This window comes from Pan troglodytes, chromosome 2 (assembly GCF_028858775.2).
Source record: "Pan troglodytes isolate AG18354 chromosome 2, NHGRI_mPanTro3-v2.0_pri, whole genome shotgun sequence".
Lineage (NCBI taxonomy): Eukaryota > Metazoa > Chordata > Mammalia > Primates > Hominidae > Pan > Pan troglodytes.
Window position 1 is genome coordinate 67718717 of NC_086015.1, and position 26527 is coordinate 67745243.

General features: G+C 37.6%; 1 long non-coding RNA gene across 3 annotated transcripts in view; it reads right to left on the reverse strand.

Moving 5' to 3' along the window:
* LOC134809567 (uncharacterized) overlaps window positions 1–26527 on the reverse strand; it is an 80563-nt gene that overhangs the window by 803 nt on the left and 53233 nt on the right. For all 3 annotated transcript variants that reach the window (XR_010155630.1, XR_010155629.1, XR_010155628.1), the window contains 3 exons: window positions 17551–17649; window positions 8403–8601; window positions 7154–7218 (listed from right to left, as the gene is read on the reverse strand). This is a non-coding gene — a long non-coding RNA (uncharacterized LOC134809567). The remainder of the gene's footprint in view (window positions 1–7153; window positions 7219–8402; window positions 8602–17550; window positions 17650–26527) is intronic.

A 26527-nucleotide genomic window follows, 5' to 3' on the forward strand; every position in this document is an offset into this window, starting at 1 on the left:
ATAAAGGTGATTAAATGTCATACACATAGACATATAAAAAATAAATATATGCAATAACTGGGGAAATCTGAGTAAAGTCTGTGGTCTAGTTAGTTGTATTGTACCAACGTCAATTTCCTGATTTTGGCAATGCCCTACAGTAAGGAAAGATGTGACCTATGGGGAAAGCTGGGTGATGGGTACACAGTACCTCTCTGTATTTTTTTTTTTGTAGTTTTTTGTGAGTTTGTAATTATTTGAAAAGCAAAAGTGTTTTTAAGTCAAATGGGTTTTTTTAATTGAAATTAATCTGCCATGTACAGGATCTGAGGTTTAGTTAACCAACCCTTCACAGAAACAATAATGTAGTAACAGTAATATACAAGAGAAAAGAAATAAGGTAAAAAATGACCTGATATAGTAGGAAATCAACCAATTATTTCTTAGGTGACTGAGGTGTAATTAATGAATAAAAAGAATAATGATAACAATAATAACTGATCCTATAGTATTTACTATATGCCAGACTCTGTTTTCATATATCAATTTATTTAATCTGCTCAATGTCCTCATTAGGTAATTATATGCCACATTTTAGAAATAAGAAAGCTGGAGCACAGATACATTAAGTAATCTGCCAATACCACATCATCTATAACTGGCAAACCTAGATTTGAATCCCAACAGTCCAGCTGCAGACTCTAAATACTAATGACCTAGGGTAGGGGGCCACATCTTATCTCACTTTAGGTTGGGCTCCATGAACAAAATAGTGCCTTATGCATCATATTTTAGATTCCACGGAACATTTGATAAATGATAGTATGTTCTAACACATATAGGTAAACCTATTTTTATTTTAAAATATTTCTCTTCTTTAAATGTCATGTGAAACTTCACAGCACTGAGTCTGCTCTCAAAGATACATTAATTGAAAGGTGATTCTTCTGCCAGGACCACTGTACTAGAGTGAATAATGCACTTCCCTTCCTTCACACACACACAAATCTATACCACCAAAAAATCTACACTGTCATTCAACAGTTCATGTTGGAACTGAAAACAAATTGCTGAGGCACACATCAAACATCCAGGTTCAAAATAAGCCAAATGCATCCATCCAAACATACAGTAACAATATCCTCCTATTGAGTAGACCAAAGGTGACAAGTATCTGTCAAACACTGAATCAACAGAAAGTGACTGCAATAGCTTGTTGTGTTTATTGGATCATGTATACTTGTTTTTTTTTCTCTTGAAAATGGAAGTACCTAAAGCCAAGTCTTTGTTGATGCACTGGTTTTCTCCCAGGCCATTCAATGATAGGAGAGGTCATGAATAGTGTTAGGGATAAAGGTTTCTGTGTCAGACTGCCTAGCTTCTAATCCTGACTCCTTCCTCTCACTAAACTATGGTTGTAGGGAAGTTGCCTTGTCTCTCTGGGCCACAGTTTTCTCGTTTATAAAATGAGGATAATAATACTAGTCACTACCTCATAAGTAGTTATGAGAATGTACAATTCATGTAAAAGCATTTTGACCACACTCAGAATTCAGTAAATGTTTACTTTATTTTGATTTTAGAAATACCCTAAAAACATCTTGCAATAAGTCTGCAACTGCATAGTTAAATATAAACATTTTCAGTTTGCTAAGAATAATAATGTTAAAATTAAATAGATTACATAGCAGCATTATTCACAATAGCCAAAATGTGGAAGCAATGCAGATATCCATTGATGGATGACTGGACAAACAAAATGTGGTATGTAAGTACAAGGCGATGTTATTCCACCTTAAACAGGCAGGAAATTCTGACACATGCTGCAACATGGATGAACCTTGAAGAAAGACATTATACTAAGTAAAACAAGTCAGTCACGCTAAAACAAATATTGTATGAGTCTACTTATATGAAGTACTTAGAGTAGTCAAATTCACAGAGACAGAAAGTAGAATGGTGGTTAACAGAGGCTGTGGGGAGGGAAGATTAGAAAGTTATTGTTTAATGGGTATAGAGTTTCAGTTAGGGAAGATGAAAAAATTCTGGAGATAGTGGTGATGGTGGCACAGCAATGTGCATGTACTCAGTGCCACAGAACTGTATATTTATAAGTAGTTAAAATGATAATTCTATGTTGTATATATTTAACACAATAAAGGTTTAAATAACTTAATAATTATGAACTGCTTAGAACAAGCCTGGTACACTGTAAGTACTAAATGAGTATTTATAAAATACACTTTTTTACGGATCATCACTGGTCATTAGAGAAATGCAAATCAAAACCACAATGAGATACCATCTCATGCCAGTTAGAATGGTGATCATTAAAAAGGTAGGAAACAACAGATGCTGGAGAGGATGTGGAGAAACAGGAATGCTTTTACACTGTTGGTGGAACTGTAAACTAGTTCAACCATTGTGGAAGACAGTGTGGCAATTCCTCCAGGATGTAGAACCAGAAATACCATTTAACACAGCCATCCCATTACTGGGTATATACCCAAAGGATTATAAGCCATTCTACTATAAAGACACATACATACCTATGTTTACTGCAGCACTATTCACAATAGCAAAGACTTGGAGCCAACCCAAATGCCCATTAATGATAGACTGGATAAAGAAAATGTGGCACATATACACCATGGAATACTATGCAGCCATAAAAATGGATGAGTTCATGTCCTTTGCAGGACATGGATGAAGGTAGAAACCATCATTCTCAGCAAACTAACACAGGAACAGAAAACCGAACACCACATATTCTCACTCATAAGTGGAAGTTGAACCATGAGAACATATGTACACAGGGAGGGGAACATTACACACCAGGGCCTGTCAGGAGGTGGGGGGCTAGGGGAGGGATAGCATTAGAATAAATACCTAATGTAGATGACAGGTTGATGGGTGCAGCAAACCACCACGGCACGTGTATACCCATGTAACAAACCTGCATGTTCTGCACATGTATCGCAGAACTTAAAGTATAATAATAAAAAAACTTAAATATATGTATATGTGTGTGTGTATGTGTGTATATATATGTGTGTGTATATATACATATATACTTTTTTAAAGAAGGAAACAAAAAATGGCATACAGCAATTTTTATTAGTTCCAAAAATAACAAGAAAGTAGAGGAAGGAACCCAGAGAAGGGCACGGCTGTCATTGCAGGCTGCTCTGTTATTCTTACACCAAGAAGTCTGGTACAAGACACTCCACCCTCGGCTGTCACATAACAGTCATCTTGCTGCCCTTGTACCTAAGGACCTAGCTACCTACTCCTTATCTGACTCTTTTCTACCACTATTAACATTCAATCTCTGCTCTAAACATTTCCACTAACTCTTTTCCTCCCTGTCTTTGAAAGGAAAGAAAGCCATGTTACTCTAGACACATTTATTCCATACTCTAGACTCTAAGCCTTGTTTTAATATGCATAAAATGGGGACAATAATGATACTTCTTTCACAGGAAGATAGAATATGAAAATAGAATGTTAATTCTCATTGTTTGGAACTTCAATGGGACAAGTCATATTTGGCATAGGTGAACACTCAATAAATGTTCATGTATGCTTTCAATGAATTCCTGGAAATTGGAACTTATTAGAGCCAGATTATTTAATATAGGCCAGATAAGGATATAAACAGTATGTTTTTAATTTTACAAAATACTTTTTAAAGGAATGACTTTCTTTAAGGAGAGCTTGGCAGTCAGTAATAAAGCATCAATAATTTCATGCCAAGCTATCCAGAGCTGTCAGGATTTAACTTGCAGTAAAGTGTCACAAGCTGTTATCATACCAATGAGTCTTTTATGGCTAATATCTCATGTTGAGTGACACTTTACAAAATGACTTTTACTTTATTATATTCATGTTTAAACTTCACAACCACCCCATGAAAGACAGAAAGCCCACACTGTCATGCCTTCTTTGCAGCTAGTAAAAGGGAGACTCAGGGAGGTTAAGTGCTTTCTCCATGTTCACATGGAGTGCTAGCAATTGTGTCAACACTCAAACCCTAGTCTTCTAACTCTACACCAAGGCTTTTCCAATAACTCTGATGACTTTCTATTTCTGCCTCTTTCTTTAGGGAAGAAATGCATGAAAAAAAAACTTCAAAATGTTTTGTAAAATGGAGGTATGATCTGCTCTGCAATTCCAGTTATCATAACAGATAAATATTTAGACCAGGTATTGCAAATCCATGACCCATTTGGACTATAAATGTGGTTGATTAAAGATGGCCACAAATTCTTTGACTCCCATACCTTGAGAACTGGGGTGTATGCTCCTCTCTTTGAATCTGGATAGACTCTGACTGCTTTAATTAGGCAGAAGTGATGCTATGCCAATTTCCAGGCCTGATCCTCAAGAAATCACAACTTTCCCTCCTATCTTTTGGCTTTCTCTGAGAGATCTAAACTGCCATGTAGGATGTCCACCTATCCCTGCTGGAGCAACTACATGAAGAGTCCCTGTATTAGTCTGTTCTCATGCTGCTAATAAAGACACACCCGAGACTGCACAATTTATAAATTAAAGAGGTTTAATGGACTCACAGTTCCACATGACTGGGGAGGCCTCACAATCATGGCAGAAAGCAAAAGAGAAGAAAAGGCACATCTTATATGGCGGCAGGCAAGAGAGCTTGTGCAGGGGAACTCCCATTTATAAAACTATCGCTCTCGTGAGACTTATTCACTACCACGAGAACAATATGGGGGAAACTGACCCCACGATTCAATTATCTCCACCTGGCCCCACCCTTGACATGTGAGGATTATTACAATTCAAGGTGAGATTTGGGTGGGGACACAGCCAAACCATATCAGGCCCTGAGATTATAAGAAGAGGAAGTGGGACCCAGAAGGGCCAAACTGTAGCTGTCCCCACCAAGCTGTCATGCTTGTGAGTGAAGCCACTGTGGACGCACAAGACCAGACAGGCTGCCAATTGAATACCATTGAAGTGACACTTTATAAAGAAAAAAAAAAAGAAGTCCAGGTAATACCCGCTCAAATTCCTGATGCAGAAAAGTGTAAGATATAACAAAATGGTGCTTATTCTAAGCTAGTAAGACTTGGGGGAAGTTTGTTGCACAGTATATAACTAGGGAATGAGGCAGATGTGTTTTATTTGGCCCACACAGTGGAGTTTAATTGAATTATTTGCCTACTTTTAAAAGTGGGTGGATTTCATGTAACAATTTGGATTTCTATCTTCCTTTTGAAGTATCAAAATTATGGCAACACAAGGCCTCTTCCCAGTAATTTGATGGAGCTGAGTGACAGCCATGTCCCCCAAGTATTAGCTGCCATTGATGATTGAATTTGCTGTTTTATCTGACCCCTTACAGTCATTTATTTACCTGCCTGGCCCTAAAATAGTATGCCTTAGGACCCAGTCTCATTTTATAAAAGAATAGGTAATTCATTAACATAGTTTAATATCTAAATAGGTGAAATGCACTTAAATCAAAAGATATTTAAACACCATATGTGGATCAATGGCTTCTGCATCAAACAGTCTCACATACAGTGGTTTCCTTTTAAAAAGCACAGTGTATTAGCAGTAAAGTCAGCTTTATAAGATTTGTTTTTAAAAGTGTTGAAGATTTTGAGCAGATGACTTATTATAAGTTACCTCATCTTTCTAATTTATACAGGGCTAGCAGCCTCAAGACAAAAGACTTCCCACTGTTTGTATCACCTCCTAATCCCATCCCCCACATCAGTCTGCCTGCCATACCCTCTTATCATGTATGGGAGGTGCTATGGGCTGAATTACGTCCCCAAAAATTCATATGTTGAAATCCTAACCCTAACCTCAGAGTGTGAGTGTATTTGGAGATAGAGTGATTAAGTTAAATGAGATCACACGAGTGAGACTTAATCCAATATGACTGATGTCCTTCTAAGAAGAGGAGACTAGGACACAGACAGCACAGGCTGAGGAACAACTGTGAGGACAGAGTAAGAAGGTGGCCATCTGCAAGCCAAAGAGAGAGGCCTCAGAAGAAACCAAATCTGCTGACACCTTGATCTTGGACTTCCAGCTTCTAGCACTGTAAGAAAAAAATTTGTGTTGTCTAAGCTACCCAGGCTGTCGTATTTTGCTATGGCAGATGGAGCAGACTCATACAGGAGATGAGCTGGCATCAGTTTACTAAAGGAAGAGGCAGAGGTAGGAAGCATTGAAAGAGAAGAAGTTTATGAAACAATGTTGGGTCAGTTAGGATTCATCTAGAAATGTTCTTGGTTTATGAGGAGGCAAGAAGAGAGAAAAAAGGAAATGAAGACTAAAAATGCCCTTCCTTGTTCCATACTACATTTGCTTTTCCTGGAACCAGTCTTACCTTGTATAGTCATTTATGTGGATCATTTAGTAAATGAGCCTCAGTCAATTTGAAGATTGTTTGCATACTCTAGGGTGTAGATTTTTTAACATCTGCTAAGAAACTCCAGGGCTGAAGAACTTATTTAGCTCAATCACATGTATAAACTATTTACAAATACAGTGTTTATTTTTATTTCTATTTTATTTTATCTTTTTGAGATGGAGTCTCACTCTGTCACCCAGACTGGAGTGCAATGGCATCATGATCTTAACTCACTGCAATCTCCACTTCCTGGGCTCGAGCAATTCTCATGCCTCAGTGTCCCAAGTAGCTGGGACTACAGGCGCGCACCACTATACCTGGCTAATTTTTTTATTTTCAGTAGAAACAGGGTTTTGCCATGTTGCCCAGGGTAGTCTCAAGGTCCTGACCTCAAGTCATCTGCCCTTCTCAGCCTCCCAAAGTGGCCTCCCAAAGTGTGAGCCACCATGCCTGGCCTAATTTTTATTTTCAAGAATGGTGAATAACGCTAAGGTTCCCTTTGTCTAGAGTTTTTTGTTTGTTTGTTTTTTTCTTGAATGCACGTGTAGTACTTGAGGCAGATTTTGACCTAAGCCAAATTCTAAAACTTAACCTGAATTTACAGTTTTGTAATGCATACAAATTCAGCAAAAGGAGCTAAATTGAGATTCTTTTACTTCCTTTGATGATTGAGTATATTTACCATATGTTTACGTGAAAGAACTTTTCATTGAACAACAATTACAGGGAAAAATGTAGTTCTCTTTTTTTTACTATAGAGGGTCACAAAAATGTACTTACTGTTAATACTTCTAATTTTTTATTTCTGTTTCCTGTGACAGTATTTTCCTTTTGATTTCCATCGCCTATTCCAAAATAAAGAAATAAAAGTCAGGTACTAGATGAGTGACATTTTAAACATTACACAATTCAAGCATAATCATGTAACAATTAGCTATCTGTATCTTACCTGCAATATACTTAATTCCTATGTATGAAAAGAAAATTTGACAAAATATCAGCTTTACTATGTTAACACATGACAAAAATAATTTCATTCAATAGTCAGCACATGATTATCCCATCTCCAAGAAAAAAGAAATACTGTATAAGAAGAATAAAATGGTCTTCATTAACCATCACCACCTCCTTCACTGCACCATAAATAAATTCTATTTAGTTAATAAACATTCATGTCCAACTCTATTTTTGAAGTCATGATATTCTGCACTCTGAAGAAATATTTTTAGATGGTGAGGAAAGTAGCTACATTTTCTATCCATTTATTTGTCCTCTCTGCCCTGCTCCAGATATGCCTCAGATAGACTTAAAACCAGTCAGATGTGTGGAGAGGGTACCTACATTTATCACCAGTCCCTCAACTAGTTTATGGTGCTTCTCAAACACCTACGAAACCACTTACATTAAAATAATATGAAAAATTGTTTGTTTGTTGGCTCACAAATTTATTTGTTTAAAACATAATCTTGGCTGGGTGCAGTGGCTCACGCCTGTAATCCTAGCACTTTGGGAGGCTGAGGTGGGTGGATTGCCTGAAATCAGGAGTTCAAGGCTAGCCCAGGCAACATGGTGAAACCCCATCTCTACTAAAATACAAAAAATTAACCAGGCATGGCGGCATGCACCTGTAATCCCAGCTACTCGGGAGGCTGAGGCAGGAGTATTGCTAGAACCCGGGAGGCGGAGCTTGTAGTGAGCCAAGATCGTGCCACTGCACTCCAGCCTGGGCAACAGAGCGAGACTCCATCAAATAATAATAATAATAATAATAATCTCTCTCATAGACAATCTGTTTCATGTGTTCTAAGGTAGAACTCAATAACATGTTGCTGTTTTTCAAAGAAAGCTCCCCAACTCTTTCTGGGATAGAGTAGGTTTGAGATCACTGGTAAAAGGAACCATCAGGTTTCGTATACCAAGTACTTTCCTCTGCCCTTCAAAAGCATACATAAGCCCTTAGAGTAAGTTTACCAAACCTCAACTGGTTTTAGCTCTTTATATCAAAAGCTTAGAAATAAAAATCACATACTTGGGTTTGGCCTTGGAGACTTCCTTGGTCATTTTCTGACAGCATTCCATAATGTTCCCATATTTCCAAAGCAGGAAACATACCCAGGAAATCAACCCAGCAAGAAAATAGCCATCAGAGTGAAGATAAAAGGAATGTACCAGTCATTGGATTTGTACGTGTTTATAGCTGTGTACACGACGATCAGACCTTTTCTTTGCTGGGAAATATCATTTCAAAGGAAACAGAGCATTAGTTGTGTTTTCAGAAAGCATTTGTTTACACATAGTAGCATCGGTACAGAACCATAGTCCTTTACAGACAGGAAGATACTGTCTAACATATATATATATTTTAAAACACTACAGGTATTTTAAAATACCGAGGAACACCCTTGCATACAGAAGGCCCCAAATTAAGGAAGTGAATACTTGAATTGTATGCAATGACCACTCTATGATCTTGAACAAACCATTTCTCCTCCTTGTCTTCAGTTTTCTCATTTGTAAAATCAAGGGTTTTCACTAGGTGGTATCTGAGGTCCTTTTAAGTTTATATGCCCCATTATCTGCTCTACACACAATAACTGCTTTTGTGCAGTTTAAGAGAACAATGTGTTCTTGAAAACCAAGCATTCTGTTGGGAGGATTTACCACCCATGTTTTTTTCAATGCTTCTATTTCATAGGATAGAAAACAACAAAATAAACTAACCATTACGTTTACTGAACAGACTTTATCTGTGCATTATTCAGGAGCCATTCTGGAATTCTGCAGAGGCTTTACATACCTATTTTTTTTAAATAATAAAATACTAAAAGGTCTGCTAAACTTCATGGGGTTTGGATTGAAGATAAAATGAAATGATGAATATAATACATGCAGTACAGTGCCTGGCACATGGTATGTGCTCATGACTGTGAATATCATGGCTACTAGAGAAGAAACTTTTTTTTTTTTTGAGATGGAGTCTCACTCTATCACCGAGGCTGGAGTGCAGTGGCGTGATCTCGACTCACCGCAACCTCCACCTCCCCATTTCAAGCAATTCTCCTGTCTCAGCCTCCCGAGTAGCTGGGACTACAGGTGCATGCCACCACACCCGGCTAATTTTTTGTAGTTTTAGTAGAGATGGGGTTTCACCGTGTTAGCCAGGATGGTCTCGATCTCCTGACTTCATGATCTGCCCGCCTCGGCCTCCCAAAGTGCTGGGATTACAGGCATGAGCCACCGTGCCCGGCCGCGAGAATAAACTTTCAAAGTACCCATTTGTAGAGATTTTTTAATTGATAAAATTCACTGAGTAGTGGGCCCTTCTGATGGGCAGGACTTTCAGATCATTCAGATGACATAATTAGTTTCTTAGGAGTTCTCTATGCTCTACTTGCAATTCTCATAAATTCTGTTTCATCTCTCAATTTATACTCATAGATGTACACTCTGAAATGTGGTCCTGTGGCTGGATGGGGTAGTGCCCAAGTGGAAAAGCATATGGGTGAAGGTGCTGCCCTGAGTAGCCCTTTAGCCTTTTTAGATGAAACTTGAAATTACAGTAGAACATTTTCCATACAGAGACCCAAATTAAATTCTATAACTCTTTACTTCACAACTAGTGGTTGGAGAAGGTGGCATATTGGCTCTTCTGACATAAATATCTATAACAGCGGTGCCCGTCCTGGGCTTGATGGATTTGCCATATTTCAAGTTATCATCAATTATATGCACAACAAGATGGTACTGCTGCTGTACTTCAGCTCTAGATTGAAAATTGAAAGGATTCTTCACAATTAATTTTGGAGTATTTGAACCTCGAGTTGGGTCATATCCAAAATGATGGTTCTCATTTCCTTTAAAAGGGATAATTGAGAAGTTAGAATTATTTTAAGGTATATTGAAAGATTTTCTCAAACTACCTTAAATTGATATTAAAACACAGTAGGCATAAATTTTTTTAAAACTTCCATTGCACCCTGAGTTTTTATATCTATACATGGCTTATAATAAAGCTGAGATCAAATGAGCAACAATTTCAGTTGGTTAGGGAAAAAAAATTTTAAAGATTAAGATTATGAATCTGATCCCATATATAGCCAGCAAGCTTCAAATTATTATCTAATTGATTCTCCTTTCCTTCTACTCAGATCAATTTGATTCCCATCTTCAACTTAGTCTAGATCAATATCAAATGGGCCGGTCAGATCATAAATATCTATTGAGCCCCTTCTAATTTTCAGTTATCTCCATAGCCCTGGAGACAATGTTGATACACATGGTCTCTACCTTCATGGAGCTTATCACCCAGCAAGGGAATAAGACATCAAACTAATCTTTATAATCAATTGGCAATGTCCTTACTGTTTTCCAAGCTTCTACTCCTTCAGATACATGACAGTAGGTCTGATCTCCATAATTTAAATAGGTCTCCACGTTATGCTGTCTCATGATACCCAGTAGTTTTCTTTTATAGAACTTATCACAGTATGTAATTTTATAATTGCTGATGTTACTACTAGTTTAATAAACAATGAGTGCCGTGAATATCTGTCTCATATACTTCTGTGTACCCATTTCCCAGCACATTGCCTGATACATAGTTGGTCCCAATATATGCCTTTCATAAAAAATAAGATGGCTTAAGTTGATATGGATCTGTTCAAATCCAAAAATAACACAGTTTGAAACCGTGCATCCTACTGAATCTGTACTAATAGCATCAAATGGAAAGGTGGCTGTTGTTATCCAGTACCATGGACAGCAGACTTCATTCCTTGTAACTTAACCTACAACATTTCCCATCCAGGTTCAAAGTCCGTTGTCAAAGCATCTGTAAAATGACTGATACTTCCATTATGGGAGGAATTAGATTTGATATGTGAAAGTAAAAAAGATGCCTTGAGGAAACAATGCTATAGATATTAAATAGTTTAACCGTTATAAACATAATTATTTCTGAAGTTATACATAATATCTAACAGGGCAAAACTAATGTCAATTTGACATATGCTCACGATTAAAAGAAATAATAAAATTATGCACCAGAAACCATCTCAAAACGCATTTCAAAATATTGTGACTCTCTGTCGTGGCAGTTCAGGGTGAAGCCATTGACATTTGTCCCAAGAACAGCATTGTCAAAAATGACTGTCTTATATAGAGAGGGTGTGCAGACAGGTGCTTCATCATTCTCATTTTCAATGTCACCAGTGATCTGTCAGCCATGAGGGAAGAAGAAACATCAAATCCACACCATGTGACTACTTACACACAATATCAGAAATAAGCATATGGGTAGAGACGGATCATTTGGAATTATTAAATAAAAAGTCTAGAGATTTGGATTTGAAAAAAGTGTTCCTGCAGATTGGAATTCTGGCCGTCAATCAACTAGTCAGTGGTTTATTATTCCTGGGTTAACTGTGACATTCAATGTAGCCGTTAGGTAGGATTTTGGCTCATTAGATAAGCTTGTGGAAAGCTCACAAATTATGTAAATGATGAGAAAAGGAAAGCTGAAGAATGATGCCTCTAGAAATTGTAATCCCTTGAACTCTTTAAATATCTATGCTTAAAGGCATAGATAAATTTGCTTCCTCTTTCTCAAAAGAGCTTCCTCAGTACTACTCTCTCAAGCTCAATATTTTATTGGTAACAATATGATTACTTCAAAGTATGCTCTGACCTTAATTAGGGACCGTTATCAATCTTTTCTTAATTAAAATACCATAAACCAGGAAACTATAATTTACATAGAAAAAGATCAAAATATCAAGAATTTTTAAATGTCAGTGATTGAGTGCCAGTCAGCCTAGAAAGGTTATCTACCCACTTCTTAGATTACTAATAACTTTCTCAACAATACTTGCAGAAGAATCCGTGGTGCACCAATATTTGCAAGTATTATCTTTTTAAAGTGTTTTATGTAATGTTTTAAAAACACAGCTAAATTCTTAAGGAATGGTTCATTCTTTAATGCTACTTCTATAGACTGAATACAGCTATGTGTCTTACTAAGTATGTGAGACTTTTTACATAATAATTAAATGGATTTTAAGGAGATTTCTGGAATAGTCCAGTGCTATTTCCATTATATCACAGAAAGATATCAGGAATCTTTATTAAAATCCTGGGCCTGACACTTATTGACGACTTTATTTGGCACAAGTGACTTACCTTTTCTTTCTTCATCTGCAAAAAGCAGATCTCAATCTCTACCTTCTCAGGACTGTCAGAAGGATCAGTTCATTCATTCAGTGAATATTTATTGAATACTTACTATGTGCCAAGCACTGATCTAGACACCACAGAAGCTACAGTGATAAACCAAAAACAAAGACCCTGATCTAATATAATTTATTCTAATGATGAAAGCAAAGCAATAACTATATTGACAAATAAATATATTAGGCAAAATCGTAGGATAAGCTGATGCTATTTGGGTTAAGGAGATAGAGAATAGCTGATGGAAGTATTTTAAGAGGGATTTATTTCTTTGACCCACTCACCTATTCCCTCTCTCTCACCTAAATTTACTCAGTTTATGTACTCTGTTTATGTACTAAATTTACTCGGTTTACGTACTCTGCTGGGGAAGATGAAGAGAGTTTGTTTTTTTTTAAAAAAAAAAAAGAAAAGAAAAGAACGGGAAAAGTTCTGGCACATTCTACGTTGTAAGCACTCAATAAATGATAGTGATTATTATTTGCAATGGTATGCTAATCCTCCTCTTAATTCATAAAATAATTATTGCAATCTTTATTTTACAGATGAGAACTTGAAGACACATAGAGATTATGTGACTTGCTTTGAGTCATTTAACTAGCAGTAACAGAGTCCGCTTTAAATCTAGTTCTATATAGCTCTAGCTCTCATAGTTTTTTGCTATATCAGTGTGCTCCCTTTTAAAGACCTAGAAGTCCTCTGTCTGGGAGAGCAAGTCACTAGACAACTATTTGGAAAACAGTACCCACTTAACTCTTTGTATGAATTCTCAGAACTTGTTTTCAAATCTCTGTTGGTCTCAGTCATAAAAATGCATCCAAGAAAACCAGCCTGTAATACTAAACAGAGAACTGGACCAGGAATTTGGAAGTTTTCATTTAGCTACAACATCTGCTACTTATTAGCTGTGTAACTTTGAATAAACTCATTTCTTTCCCCACTCCAATTTCCTCATAGTGAAAAAAAAGAGGTTGAATCCTTCAGCTGTTCCAAATCAACAATATTATGACTGAAAATTCTCAATCATTCTTCTCAGCCATCAATAAAGTATTAAATTATGCTTAAGAAAACATGTAAGTGTTCAATAAATTTAGAGGGTTTTACCTTCAAACATAAATTAAATTTCAGGAAAACTTCAGTTAGTTGGAAAGAAACTGACATGAAACACTTGCTTCTCCTAAAATGGCATTTTAAAAAATGCCAGTCTCAAAGGCAAAACTATGGAGACGGTAAAAAGATCAGTGGTTGCTAGGGATTGGTGGAAGGGAGAGATAAAAAGGAAGAGAACAGAATTTTTAGGATAGTGAAACTACTCTGTATAATCGTAAAATGGTGGATACATGTCATTTTACATTTGTCCAAATCCATGGAATATATAATGCCAAGGGAGAACCCCAGTGTAAACTGTTAACGTTGGGTGATAATTATGTGTCCGTGTAGAGTCATCAATTGTAAAAATGCACCACTCTGGCAAGGGGTGTTGATAATGGGGGAAGCTGCGTGTCGGCGGGGAAGGGGTGTATAGGACATCTCTGTACTTTCCCCTCAGTTTTCCTGTGAACCTAAAACTGCTCTAAAAAATAGTATCTTTTTTTAAAAATGCAAGTATCAAAAAAATAAAAATAAAAAATAAAAAAATAAAAATGCAAGTATCTATTTTAAAATCTTGTTTGGTTCTGTTAACTTTGCGAGGTCATGGAATCCCTTTTGTAACTTGATAAAGCCTATGGATCTTTTCCCCCAGAGATTCTCAAAGCGCATGTTCACACCCTCTGCTCCAGATTTAGGATTTACAAGCCAGGAAATGATTAGATGATTGTGAACTACTCAACTTCTGACTCATGATCATGCTCTTTTAACTCTAGAACTCCCTGGAGCTAGAAGATTACACTATTGACCACCACAAAGAAATGGGAGAATATGAAGAAAGGAAAGAAGTCATTGTAATGAGGCTCTATCAATAAAAGATTACTCAAAAATCAATATTGAGTACTTCCAAAAGCCCATAGCCAGAACGGGGGGTGAGAGGGGACCAGAATCCTGTTTACAATAAAATCAATTTATATGCAACTTTTCTGGATTGTCTGGTCACATATTGCAAAATCAGACTGTATTATATTCCAGAACCAGTATATAATAGGTGTGTATTTATTTCACAGATTGGTTAAGAACTTCTCCAAAGCTGCATAGTGAGGAAAACAAAGAAATGAAATCCAAATACAGCCCGGATACAGTGGTTCACGCCTGTAATCCCAGCACTTTGGGAGGTGGAGGCAGGAGGATTGATTGAACCCAGGAGTTCAAGAGCAGCCTGGCAAACATGGCAAAACTTCATCTCTACAAAAAATACAAAAATTAGCTGGGCATGGTTATGTGCACCTGTAGTCCTAGCTACTTGGGAAGCTGAGATGGGATGATTGCTTGAACCTAAGAGGGTGAGGCTGCAGTGAAATGTGATTGCACCACTGCACCCCAGCCTAGGCATCAGAGTGAGAAGAAAGAAGGAAGGAAGGAAGGAAGGAAGGAAGGAAGGAAGGAAGGAAGGAAGGAAGGAAAGAAAGAGAGAGAGACAGAAAGAAAGAAATAAGAGGAGAAGGAGAAGGAGAAGAAGGAGAAGGAGGGGGAGGAGGAGGAGGAGGAGGAGAAGAAGAAGAAGAAGAAGAAGAAGAAGAAGAAGAAGAAGAAGAAGAAGAAGAAGAAGAAGAAGGAGGAGGAGGAGGAGGAGGAGGAGGAGGAGGAGGAAAGGAAGGAAGGAGAGAGAGAGGGAGGAGGGAGAGAGAGAGGGAGGAAGGGAGAAAAAAGGAAAAAGGAAAGAGGGAAAGAAAGAAAGAAAAAGAAGAAAGAAAGAAAGAAAGGAAGAAAGGAAGGAAGAAAAAAGAAGAAAGAAAGGGAAAGAGAGAAAGAAAGAAATCCAAATATGTGGGCTTTTGATTTTCCAGTCTTTCCTCAGAACATTTGTCTATCGTTTGATTTCCTAGTCTCTCAACATTCGCAGTTGTCTGGCAAGGAAATAAGCTGGTTTGAAGTAGTGTGGGTTCCACCCAGTGTTATGCTGGCAAATGTTTAAAAACCAACTCTCTGAAAAAAAACTGGTGTGTGTGTGCGCGCACATGCGTGCGTGTGCACGCGCACACATATTCACATAAATATATGTTTGTTATAAATTTTACTGATATAAAAGATAGGGAACGTAAAATTTACAGTTAACAATGAGATATAAAATACTCTGTATTGTAAATTTCCATATAGACAATTGATTTTCATAGAATGCTTTCACTGATTCACAAAGTGTCCTACACATTGCCACACTATGATTGCAAATGACAAATGAGTAGTGCCAACATGAATGTTAGTTGATATTTTCCTTTGTATTAAAGAGTAAGGTGAAAGTGAAGCCATGGCAGAACTTCACTAGCTCATCAATGATGGGAATGGCTTATTTGCTGAATTGGAAAACAGTTTTTGATTGCTAGAAGACTATTTCCACAATTTTTGTGCACTCACAACAATAACCTCAGACCTTTTTTTTTATACTTTAAGTTCTAGGGTACATGTGCACAATGTGCATGTTAGTTACATATGTATACATGTGCCATGTTGGTGTGCTGCACCCATTAACTCATCATTTAGCATTAGGTATATCTCCTAATGCAATCCCTCCCCCCTCCCCCCACCCCACAACAGTCCCCAGAGTGTGATGTTCCCCTTCCTGTGTCCATGTGTTCTCATTGTTCAATTCCCACCTATGAGTGAGAACATGTGGTGTTTGGTTTTTTGTCCTTGCAATAGTTTACTGAGAATGATGATTTCCAATTTCATCCATGTCCCTACAAAGGACATGAACTCATCATTTTTTATGGCTGCATAGTATTCCATGGTGTATATGTGCCACATTTTCTTAATCAAGTCAGACTTTTACATTTAATCTGTATTATTAACATTTTCTCTATCAATTTCTTAAGACAAGATAATTTTTTTTAAAACTATGAATCAAGTTTTAATATGTAATGTTTGTTGATTTCTATGGTATAAATGCTCTCACCATTTTCAATTTTAAATTATCAATAATTGTTGCTAACTTGGAAAGAGAAATGCAGTAGCATGCCATTCTATCTATGGAATTTCACCATTCAGTCCCAACAGATGTAAATAACCTCAAGGCAAATATAATAGTAAAATGTAGTAACATAATTAAGAAGTACTGAGTTTTTAGTATTTACTAACTTTTAACATAACTTTTGTAACTAAGTTTATTAATTTATTTTTAAGAATGACTATTATTAATAATCAGGTTATCAAATTCCTGCAGATTTAACAATTGGATCTTGCAAGCCAGTATGATTCAACTCTAGCACACAACTGGTTCCATCCATTCCTTGAAGTATTCAAGTCAAACCTGAAAGAGATGCTGAGGAAAGGATGTGTTCCTCTCTTAGATGACAGAAGATACAAGTAGGACCTCTGCTGTCTCTTCTAAATTTAACGTTCCTTGATCTATACTAACAAATGTGTGCTACTTAATAAGTAATAAATGGCTGAAATAGAACCCTGACTAAGATCTTGACTCTGGACCTAAAATCATGACCCCAGACATTCACAGGATTGAATTGCGTGGACAATGAGCACATCGTTTCTACCTTCTTTGCATTTAGATCTAATTTAGAGGCAAGGGGGAAGATAAATGGAATAAAATTAGTATTGTGTAATTTTTTATTACAAAAATGCTACGTCATCAAATGTTAAGGAAGTCTTCGGGGAGCCATCAAAATGATACACTGAAGGTGTTACCAACGAAAAGTGCCTTGTTCTTGAGTGTCTGGGATTCCATAATGCTCTCTTATTTGCTTGCATTTTGTAAATGTATATGCTTTTTTCCACTGGCCATTCATTTGAAATGTGGTAGGTGTTTCCTTCTGTGTGTTTCAACACCATAGACTTGGGGAATCTCTTACCTCCCAACGTTTCCGGAACAGAGAATGAATAGTGTGCAGCTTTAAATACAGGGCTGAAGTCACTGGCAGGAGCAACCTTCACAATGATGGTCACAGTTGCTGTGAAATTGAACACTGAATAAATGCTTTGTTGTTGTAGTTTTATTCCACAAACAAGCTCCCCGTCCCCCCAGGAACAGGCTTAGCAAGGAATTTTGAAACTGCAGTGGGATTCTCTGTGCTCCCAAGCAACCCCTGCTCCCAGACTGCATTCTCAAGGAACCAAAATAAATTTTGGTGCTAGCCAAAGCAATTTAGTGAAAAATACATAATGTATTGCATGGTATATTTTGTTTTGTATAGTAGAAATATGCATGTATTTATATACATCATTTTAAATATACAATTATATATTTCACACAAGATAGTTTATTGCATTTTTCATGGGTACAATCTCCTCCATTAGAGAGTTTGTTGGCGTGTCATTCTCAACCCAGCATGTGACATTCTCAATTCTGCTTTTAATGTATATCCTAGAAAGTGGAAGGGAAAGAGACTCAGAAAATCATGTTCAAGGCTTAGCCTTGAACACATACAGCTGTTCCTCAGTATACACGGGGACTGGTTCCAAGGCCCTGGCATATAACAAAACGTGCACATGCTTAAGTCCTGCAGTCAGCTCTGCAACACCTGTGAATGCAAAAGGTTGCCACTCTAATACATGCAGGTTTCTCATACTGAATACTGTATTTTGGATCTGCATTTGGTTGAAAAAAATCTGTATATAAGTGGACCTTCACAGTTCAAACCCATGTTATTCATGGTTCACCTGTACCCTGAGGCCTTGAACTAGCTTAATTTCTCCAAGGCTCAGTTTCCTCATCAAAGAAAAAAAAAAGGAATAACATCAGTTTCAATCTCCTACATCACAGTGTGGGTATGAAGACAAAATGGGATCGTTCCCAAGAAGGTATATTTAAACTATAAAAGGTTAAGTAAAAAGCAGCTATTACATTTTATTCACCTCAGCCAAATGTTTGTATATTGTGTGTTACCAAAAATGAACTCTGTATTTCAGACAAACAAGCCTAAACTGTCATTACAGAGTTGTCAAAAAGAAGGAACTTGATGTCCCAACATAAAAGCAAGAAACTTGCAAACATGGAAAAATTTTAATAAAGGTAAAATAATAATTAACATTTACTGTGAAAGGTACTGATTTGCCATTGGTATTATTGTCCCCATTTCACAGGCAAGAAAACTGAGATTCACAGAGTTCAGTCCTTAGACAAAGATCACAAAACTCATAAGTCACCAGATGGGTATTAAACCAAGCTATGTTCACCAGCATCTCCAAAAATATCTTCTTTGAGATGCTAATGTGTCAAATGTAGAATCCTAATGAAACAGAGGTAAAAGGTTTCTTTTTGGCAAGACTTCTTCAGATCTCCAATATATCATTATGTGTTATAAATCTCCAGGTATGCCTTGCTCCCCAAATTTATTTGACCAAAGAATTCTTCTTTAGTGGATTATCTTGTGGAATTCATGTTCTAAAGAATGCTGGTATTGCCTCTACTGAAAATCCATGCCACGTGTGTCAAATAAGAAAATTTAATCTAGGATTCATAGGATTCATAGAACGTTTACTTCAGAGAATCTGTGACATTCATTGAATTTTGGTATGTGTTGTTATGTGCATTTTTCAAGGGATAGGATCCACAGCTCTTATCAGAATCTCAAAAGTGTTCATGCCCCGCAAGAAAGATTAAGAAGCACTATTCTACAAAGACAGGTGATTTACGTTAAAGCCTCTATATTTCCTACAATGAACGTCACTCATGTGTTGCAAGAGCAGGTGCCATTTACAGCTCTGCCATACAATGATTTTTATTGCATCCATAAACACTCAAAACTATACTAATTAGCTGGCTTGTAAAAATATATTGAACTACTTGTGCACTATTACAAGCATCCTTTATTCACATCCTTTGAATGTGTTGGGTGTGAAGGGACTAGAAAGAATGGGGATTTATTACTGTGAGAAATGTCTTTCCTCTTCCGTATCAGGGAAAGGCTCAAATCTGGTGAGAGGGGAAGACTCTTTTTTGATTAGAAAATCAATATGAGTAGCTGCAAGAAAGTGTATCCATCCTGAAATGTCAATTGGGCTACAATATAGGCTTCTTGCATCAGAACACAAGTTAGGAACAGAGAAACTACAACAAGAACACTTCTGGGCATAGCGTCATGCTTAAGTCCCTGTCCCTTATACATCACCTTTCCACAAGGTTGGGTCATTTAAGTATACAAATCACCTTTATAGACTTAGCCTCATTAGAACTCTTGTATCCGTGAGTCAAGAGTGATTTAATGAGCCCTAGATGTGCTGATTACAGTTCAGCATAAGTTCCCTTTGGTTGCAAACGTATAGATATATACCATCATTCCACTCTTATCCATCCATGACAGACAAAGCATTCTTCCTCATTGCTCCCAGATGCAATCTCAAAATCCTTCTCAATGACCCAGGAAATTACCACCAATAATTCAGACTTCTCACAAGAGAAGAAACTCAAATGCCACCCCTATTCTAGGCTCTCCTTTACTAGGAACTGACATTCTACTACTAAACTTATGTTTGCAACCCAAACACCCACATTGTCTTGAATATCTTTGATGCCAACCAACTGCTAGATTACTTACTACCATATTTTCCAGATACAATAGATGCTTGGCATTAATAACAAATGTATCCAGAATTTTAAGAATCCCTATTTTCACAAATACCTCTATAGCCAACAGATTAACTCTTAAAATGGTAATACATAGGTGAATATGTAAATGACCCTTTAGGGCACTTGTATGTTCTGATGTGTAGAACAATAAGCAAACAGAAGCAGGTGTCAGGTGTTTAACTAAGCTGGTCCACTCTCTAAGTACTCTGCTCTAGATCTATAGCTCACAATTTAAATATGTACCAAAGAGTGGTTTACAATTAGCAAAACTATGACTGTTAAATCCACAAATGCCAAGAATTTTATGACCATAGAATCTGGGTGGACTTAATCTCACTGTACCAAAGACTCATTCTAACACAGGCTGACCCAAATTGGTGGGATGGTTATGAAAAGACCAAATGGCAGAGAGGGATAACCATGCCCTGCACCTCCATGAAGGTGTTCCCGGGCTGCAGAACTTGGCAAGTAACTCATGATTTGCATTAATATGGCTCTATATATGTCATATAAAATAATTCAAATAAAATACTTTTAAAACATCCTATTACCTATATGTTCAGACTACATGTTGCCCAACATATGGTTCTTTTCAAGTAAGAAGTGTCTGGCATTACTAGCATAAAGGTATTCAAGTATAAAGCATAAGAGTTAGGTCTACACATCCCTTGCCCCTTCTACCTCCAAGGATCTCTAGCTGGAGTGGTATTTAAGAATTGTGTATTCATTAAGGCATTGTTAAGAGGCAAAAGAGACTTCCCAGATCTAATGAAAACTTCCAACATGAGTCTACTTAATTCTCCTCTTCCTCCTTTGCCCAACTTCAAAAAACTGCCTCAAACATGATGGATCTTTACATTTTAAAATCTAAATTGAAGAGTCTGAAGTATAGACACTTACTGCTCTTTGAAAATTTTATCCAGATTACCTGTATGGGAAGGAAGTAGGTCATCAAATACTAAAATCATTATTTCGTAGGTATGTCCAGCTGCAATTATCTCTGGGTCTTCATAGTCCAACTCTTTAGCAACCTTATAAAATGAGATTTCTTTGAGCAAAAATGACCAAATTTTTTAAATGTACATGTTTTCTGTTTTTGTTTTTGTTTTGTTTCTTTTTTTGGAGATGGGGGTCTCACTATGTTGCTCAGGCTACTCGCAAACTCTTGGGCTAAACAATCCTCCCACCTCAGTCTCCCAAGAAGCTGGGATTACAGACATGTGCCACTGCACACCCAGCTAAATGTATGTGTTTCAAGTAATACATCATTCTGCAAAAGGCAAGCATATCTCCATTTTCATTTCACAGGGATGGTCTCAGAATATGCCCAAGACTGACACAGACTGACACACAAAAGCAGGCAGTTTGGTGAAACAAAGGCACATCTTAGATTTCCTTCCAGTGTAGATTACTGTTGGACAAAGCATTGTGGCAAAGTAGAATAAAATACGGGCTGTACCTTGTCTTTACTGCATGTAAATGGTGTGACCTTAGGCAAATTTTTTTTTTAATTATTATACTTTAAGTTCTAGGGTACATGTGCACAATGTGCAGGTTAGTTACATATATATACATGTGCCATGCTGGTGTGCTGCACCCATTAACTCGTCATTTAGCATTAGGTATATCTTCTAATGCTATCCCTCCCCCCTCCCCCAACCCCACAACAGTCCCCAGAGTGTGATGTTCCCCTTCCTATGTCCATGTGTTCTCATTGTTCAATTCCCATCTATGAGTGAGAAGATGCGGTGTTTGGTTTTTTGTCCTTGCAATAGTTTACTGAGAATGATGATTTCCAATTTCATCCATGTCCCTACAAAGGACATGAACTCATCATTTTTTATGGCTGTATAGTATTCCATGGTGTATATGTGCCACATTTTCTTAATCCAGTCTATCATTGTTGGACATCTGGGTTGGTTCCAAGTCTTTGCTATTGTGAATAGTGCCGCAATAAACATATGTGTGCATGTGTCTTTATAGCAGCATGATTTATAGTCCTTTGGGTATATACCCAGTAATGGGATGGCTGGGTCAAATGGTATTTCTAGTTCTAGATCCCTGAGGAATCGCCACACTGACTTCCACAATGGTTGAACTAGTTTACAGTCCCACCAACAGTGTAAAAGTGTTCCTATTTCTCCACATCCTCTCCAGCACCTGTTGTTTCCTGACTTTTTAATGATTGCTATTCTAACTGGTGTGAGATGGTATCTCATTGTGGTTTTGATTTGCATTTCTCTGATGGCCAGTGATGATGAGCATTTTTTCATGTGTCTTTCGGCTGCATAAATGTCTTCTTTTGAGAAATGTCTGTTCATATCCTTTGCCCACTTTTTGATGGGGTTGTTTGTTTTTTTCTTGTAAATTTGTTTGAGTTCATTGTAGATTCTGGATGTTAGCCCTTTGTCAGATGAGTAGATTGCAAAAATTTTCTCCCATTTTGTAGGTTGCCTGATCACTCTGATGGTAGTTTCTTTTGCTGTGCAGAAGCTCTTTAGTTTCATTAGATCCCACTTGTCAATTTTGGCTTTTGTTGCCATTGCTTTTGGTGTTTTAGACATGAAGTCCTTGCCCATGCCTATGTCCTGAATGGTAATGCCTAGGTTTTCTTCTAGGGTTTTTATGGTTTAGGTCTAACATTTAAGTCTTTAATCCATCTTGAATTAATTTTTTTATAAGGTGTAAGGAAGGGATCCAGTTTCAGCTTTCTACATATGGCTAGCCAGTTTTCCCAGCACCATTTATTAAATAGGGAATCCTTTCCCCATTGCTTGTTTTTCTCAGGTTTGTCAAAGATCAGATAGTTGTAGATATGTGGCGTTATTTCTGAGGGCTCTGTTCTGTTCCATTGATCTATATCTCTGTTTTGGTACCAGTACCATGCTGTTTTGGTTACTGTAGCCTTGTAGTATAGTTTGAAGTCAGGTAGCGTGATGCCTCCAGCTTTGTTCTTTTGACTTGGGGATGTGGGCTCTTTTTTGGTTCCATATGAATTTTAAAGTAGTTTTTTCCAATTCTGCGAAGAAAGTCAATGGTAGCTTGATGGGGATGGCATTGAATCTATAAATTACCTTGGGCAGTACGGCCATTTTCACGATATTGATTCTTCCTGCCCATGAGCATGGAATGTTGTTTCATTTGTTTGTATCCTCTTTTATTTCATTGAGCAGTGGTTTGTAGTTCTCCTTGAAGAGGTCCTTCATGTCCCTTGTAAGTTGGATTCCTAGGTATTTTATTCTCTTTGAAGCAATTGTGAATGGGAGTTCACTCATGATTTGGCTCCCTGTTTGTCTGTTATTGGTGTATAAGAATGCTTGTGATTTTTGTACATTGATTTTGTATTCTGAGACTTTACTGAAGTCGCTTATCAGCTTAAGGAGATTTTGGGCAAAATATTTTAAAAGAGAAAATATTTTGTTTCTTTCCAAACTTCAGTGTAGGAAAAAAAGAGAAAATATTTTGAATGTACTCTGTAAGCGATAAAGCACTATACAAAGTGTAAGTTATTCTTATTATGATGTTTCCTCACCACTTAAAAAATACCTGTTAAGTACTAATTATGTTTGAGGTACAGTTGTAGGCACTAAGTACATATCAGTAAACAAGATAGTCCCCTATCAGTGACTTGAAAACAGTCCTAATTTAGTAGCATGGGCATGAATCTCAGGTGGCATAAATTGGAATGGATCTATATGACACCAAGTACCCAGGTGTTCAGGAAGAACTACATTTTAAAAATTTTAGAAACTGACTCATTTGTCCATCCATTCAAGTATATTGAGTACCCACTATGCACCAAGCAGGTGTTGACACACAAAAATAAACCACTTAGAAATGTGTAAAGCTTACAGTCTAATAAGAGCTACAATGAAGTAGGCATTTACAACAGAGTCTAACAAGTGATTTGATAGGGAATATACAACTTATAATGCAAGCCCTCATCAGGGAGAACTAAGCCAGTTATGGCATTAAAGGAAGCTCTTAGGAATAAGTAACATTTAATATCTGTGGAACAATTATGCAAATATAAAAATAAATTAGAGGTGAGTAATGATGGAGATAGTTACCAAAATATAAAGTGAACATATGAAGACCCAAATCTTAGCATCATGTTTATAAAACCTCCATCTTCATCCAAATTTCATTTTAAAAGGTGACAGTTTGGCATTGCATTTCAAAATGAACATCAACCCAGGAAATCTCTTGGCTCAGTGCCTAAGCTTCCAAAATTCACAATATATGCAAAAGGCCAGCTTGTAGCTTATGGAGTTTGTCACAAAAATCTGGGGTTAGGGCCAGAGAAAGAGAAATGTTACCAATGGTCTCAGCCATATCTTCTGGCTAAGTGTGGGGAGGGTGCTTGGTGATATTTGGGTTATAAAATCTAACAAGGATTAGCACTTTGAAATAAAGATCTGTGGAAATTAGAAGTTAGAAGGAGGGATTTCTTCCAAGACAGAATCCCATCTTGGGAAGCAAAAAGAAAACTTAACTGTGTCCATCATCTGCCGATGGAAAGTGTATAATCTCCAGAGGGTATAGAAAAGAGGAGCTGATCAACTGCTCCCAGTGCCAGGAGAATGAACCATTGTCACACACATAGTCACACAGACTTATCTCTAAGGAAATCAGTGTGCTTTTTACCCTCTGATTCATTTCCCCAGCTAACTAGGACATAAATTACTTTGTGCTTATTATAAGAAGGAGAAACTGGCCGGGTGCGGTGGCTCACACCTGTAATCCCAACACTTTGGGAGGCCGAGGTGGGTGTATCACGAGGTCAGGAGATCGAGACCATCCTGGCTAACACGGTACAAAAAAAAAAATTAGCCGGGCGTGGTGGCAGGCGCCCGTAGTCCCAGCTACCCGGGAGGCTGAGGCAGGAGAATGGTGTGAACCTGGGAGGTGGAGCTCGCAATGAGCCGAGATCGCACCACTGCACTCCAGCTTGGGCGATAGAGCAAGACTCTGTCTCAAAAAAAAAAAAAAAAAAAAGGAGAAACTGATGGCAGGCATCAAGATAATAAAGGACTTGCCCAAATGCCTTCCAGCAAGGGAGGATCGCTTGAGGCCAGGAGTTCAGGACCAGCTTAGGCAACACAGCAAGATCCTGTCTCTACAAAAAAATTTAAAAATTAGTCGGGTGTGGTGGTACACGACTGTAGTCCTAGCTACTGGGGAGGCTGAGGCAGGAGAATCACTTGAGTGCAGTAGTTCAAGGCTGTGTGAGCTATGATCACTCCACTGTACTCCAGCCTGGGTAACAGAGCAAAACTTTATTTCTAAAAAAATATTTTTTAAGACAGCAGAGGAGCCCAGAATTACGCTGTGCTATGTTAGAGCTCCTCTTGCTGAATCTACCAGCAGCATCTTAACTGTGGCCATAAAATGACTCCGTCTCTCTGGAGTTACAGCAACTGTTTCTCGCCTGGATGACATTTTCAGCATTTGGCACTTGCTCAAAGAGTTGTCCAGAACCAACTGGGCCTGAGCTAGGAGCATAATGGATTGCATCAGGAGGCTCATCAAGGTCACGACACAAGAGTTTTGCAACTACTGTATCTTTCACAATTTCCTCCTTGAGTGTGTGCCTGTTTAATTTTTTAAGAAGAAAAATCCCTTTAGATGGATATTATTTTTAAATTTAATGCATTTTCCATAAATATACACTAGTTTGGGTAATGCATGTATGTAGATGCCCTGTGTATCCTGGAGCAGACAGCTCAACTTTGGCGTACCATCTAAGAAGCCATTTCCCAAAAGGTTCTATGAATTTGGTAGGATTGTTGTCATTTTCTGGGAGTATGTATTTTCTGAACCCAGATGGGCACTTGTTTGGGATGGGCAGTTGATCAAGGACATCACCTTAGTGGAGAAGTCTTAAATGGGAATCAGATAATTCTCTGGGATTGTTCCAACCTGGAACATCTGGGTGGTGTGGTCAAGAGAGATAATCCTTACCATTCTATAGTCAAAGTGGATTTATTTTCATCTCAATATGTTTACCCATTTCTTCATCAGGATCTCTCTGCCCCAAATGCTCACTCTTAAGCCTTCAGCCTCTAAAACCTACTCATCCTTCAAAGGCTAACAGCTCCCATTCCTCAAGAAGCTCCTCTGATTATTCCAGTCTCATGTGTTCTTCCCCTTAACAATTAACGCACAGCACCTAGAACTTGAAGTCATTGCATATTTTTATCATCTGTTGTTTTACATGTATTCATCTTATGACTCTGACAAGATACAATCTTCTTACA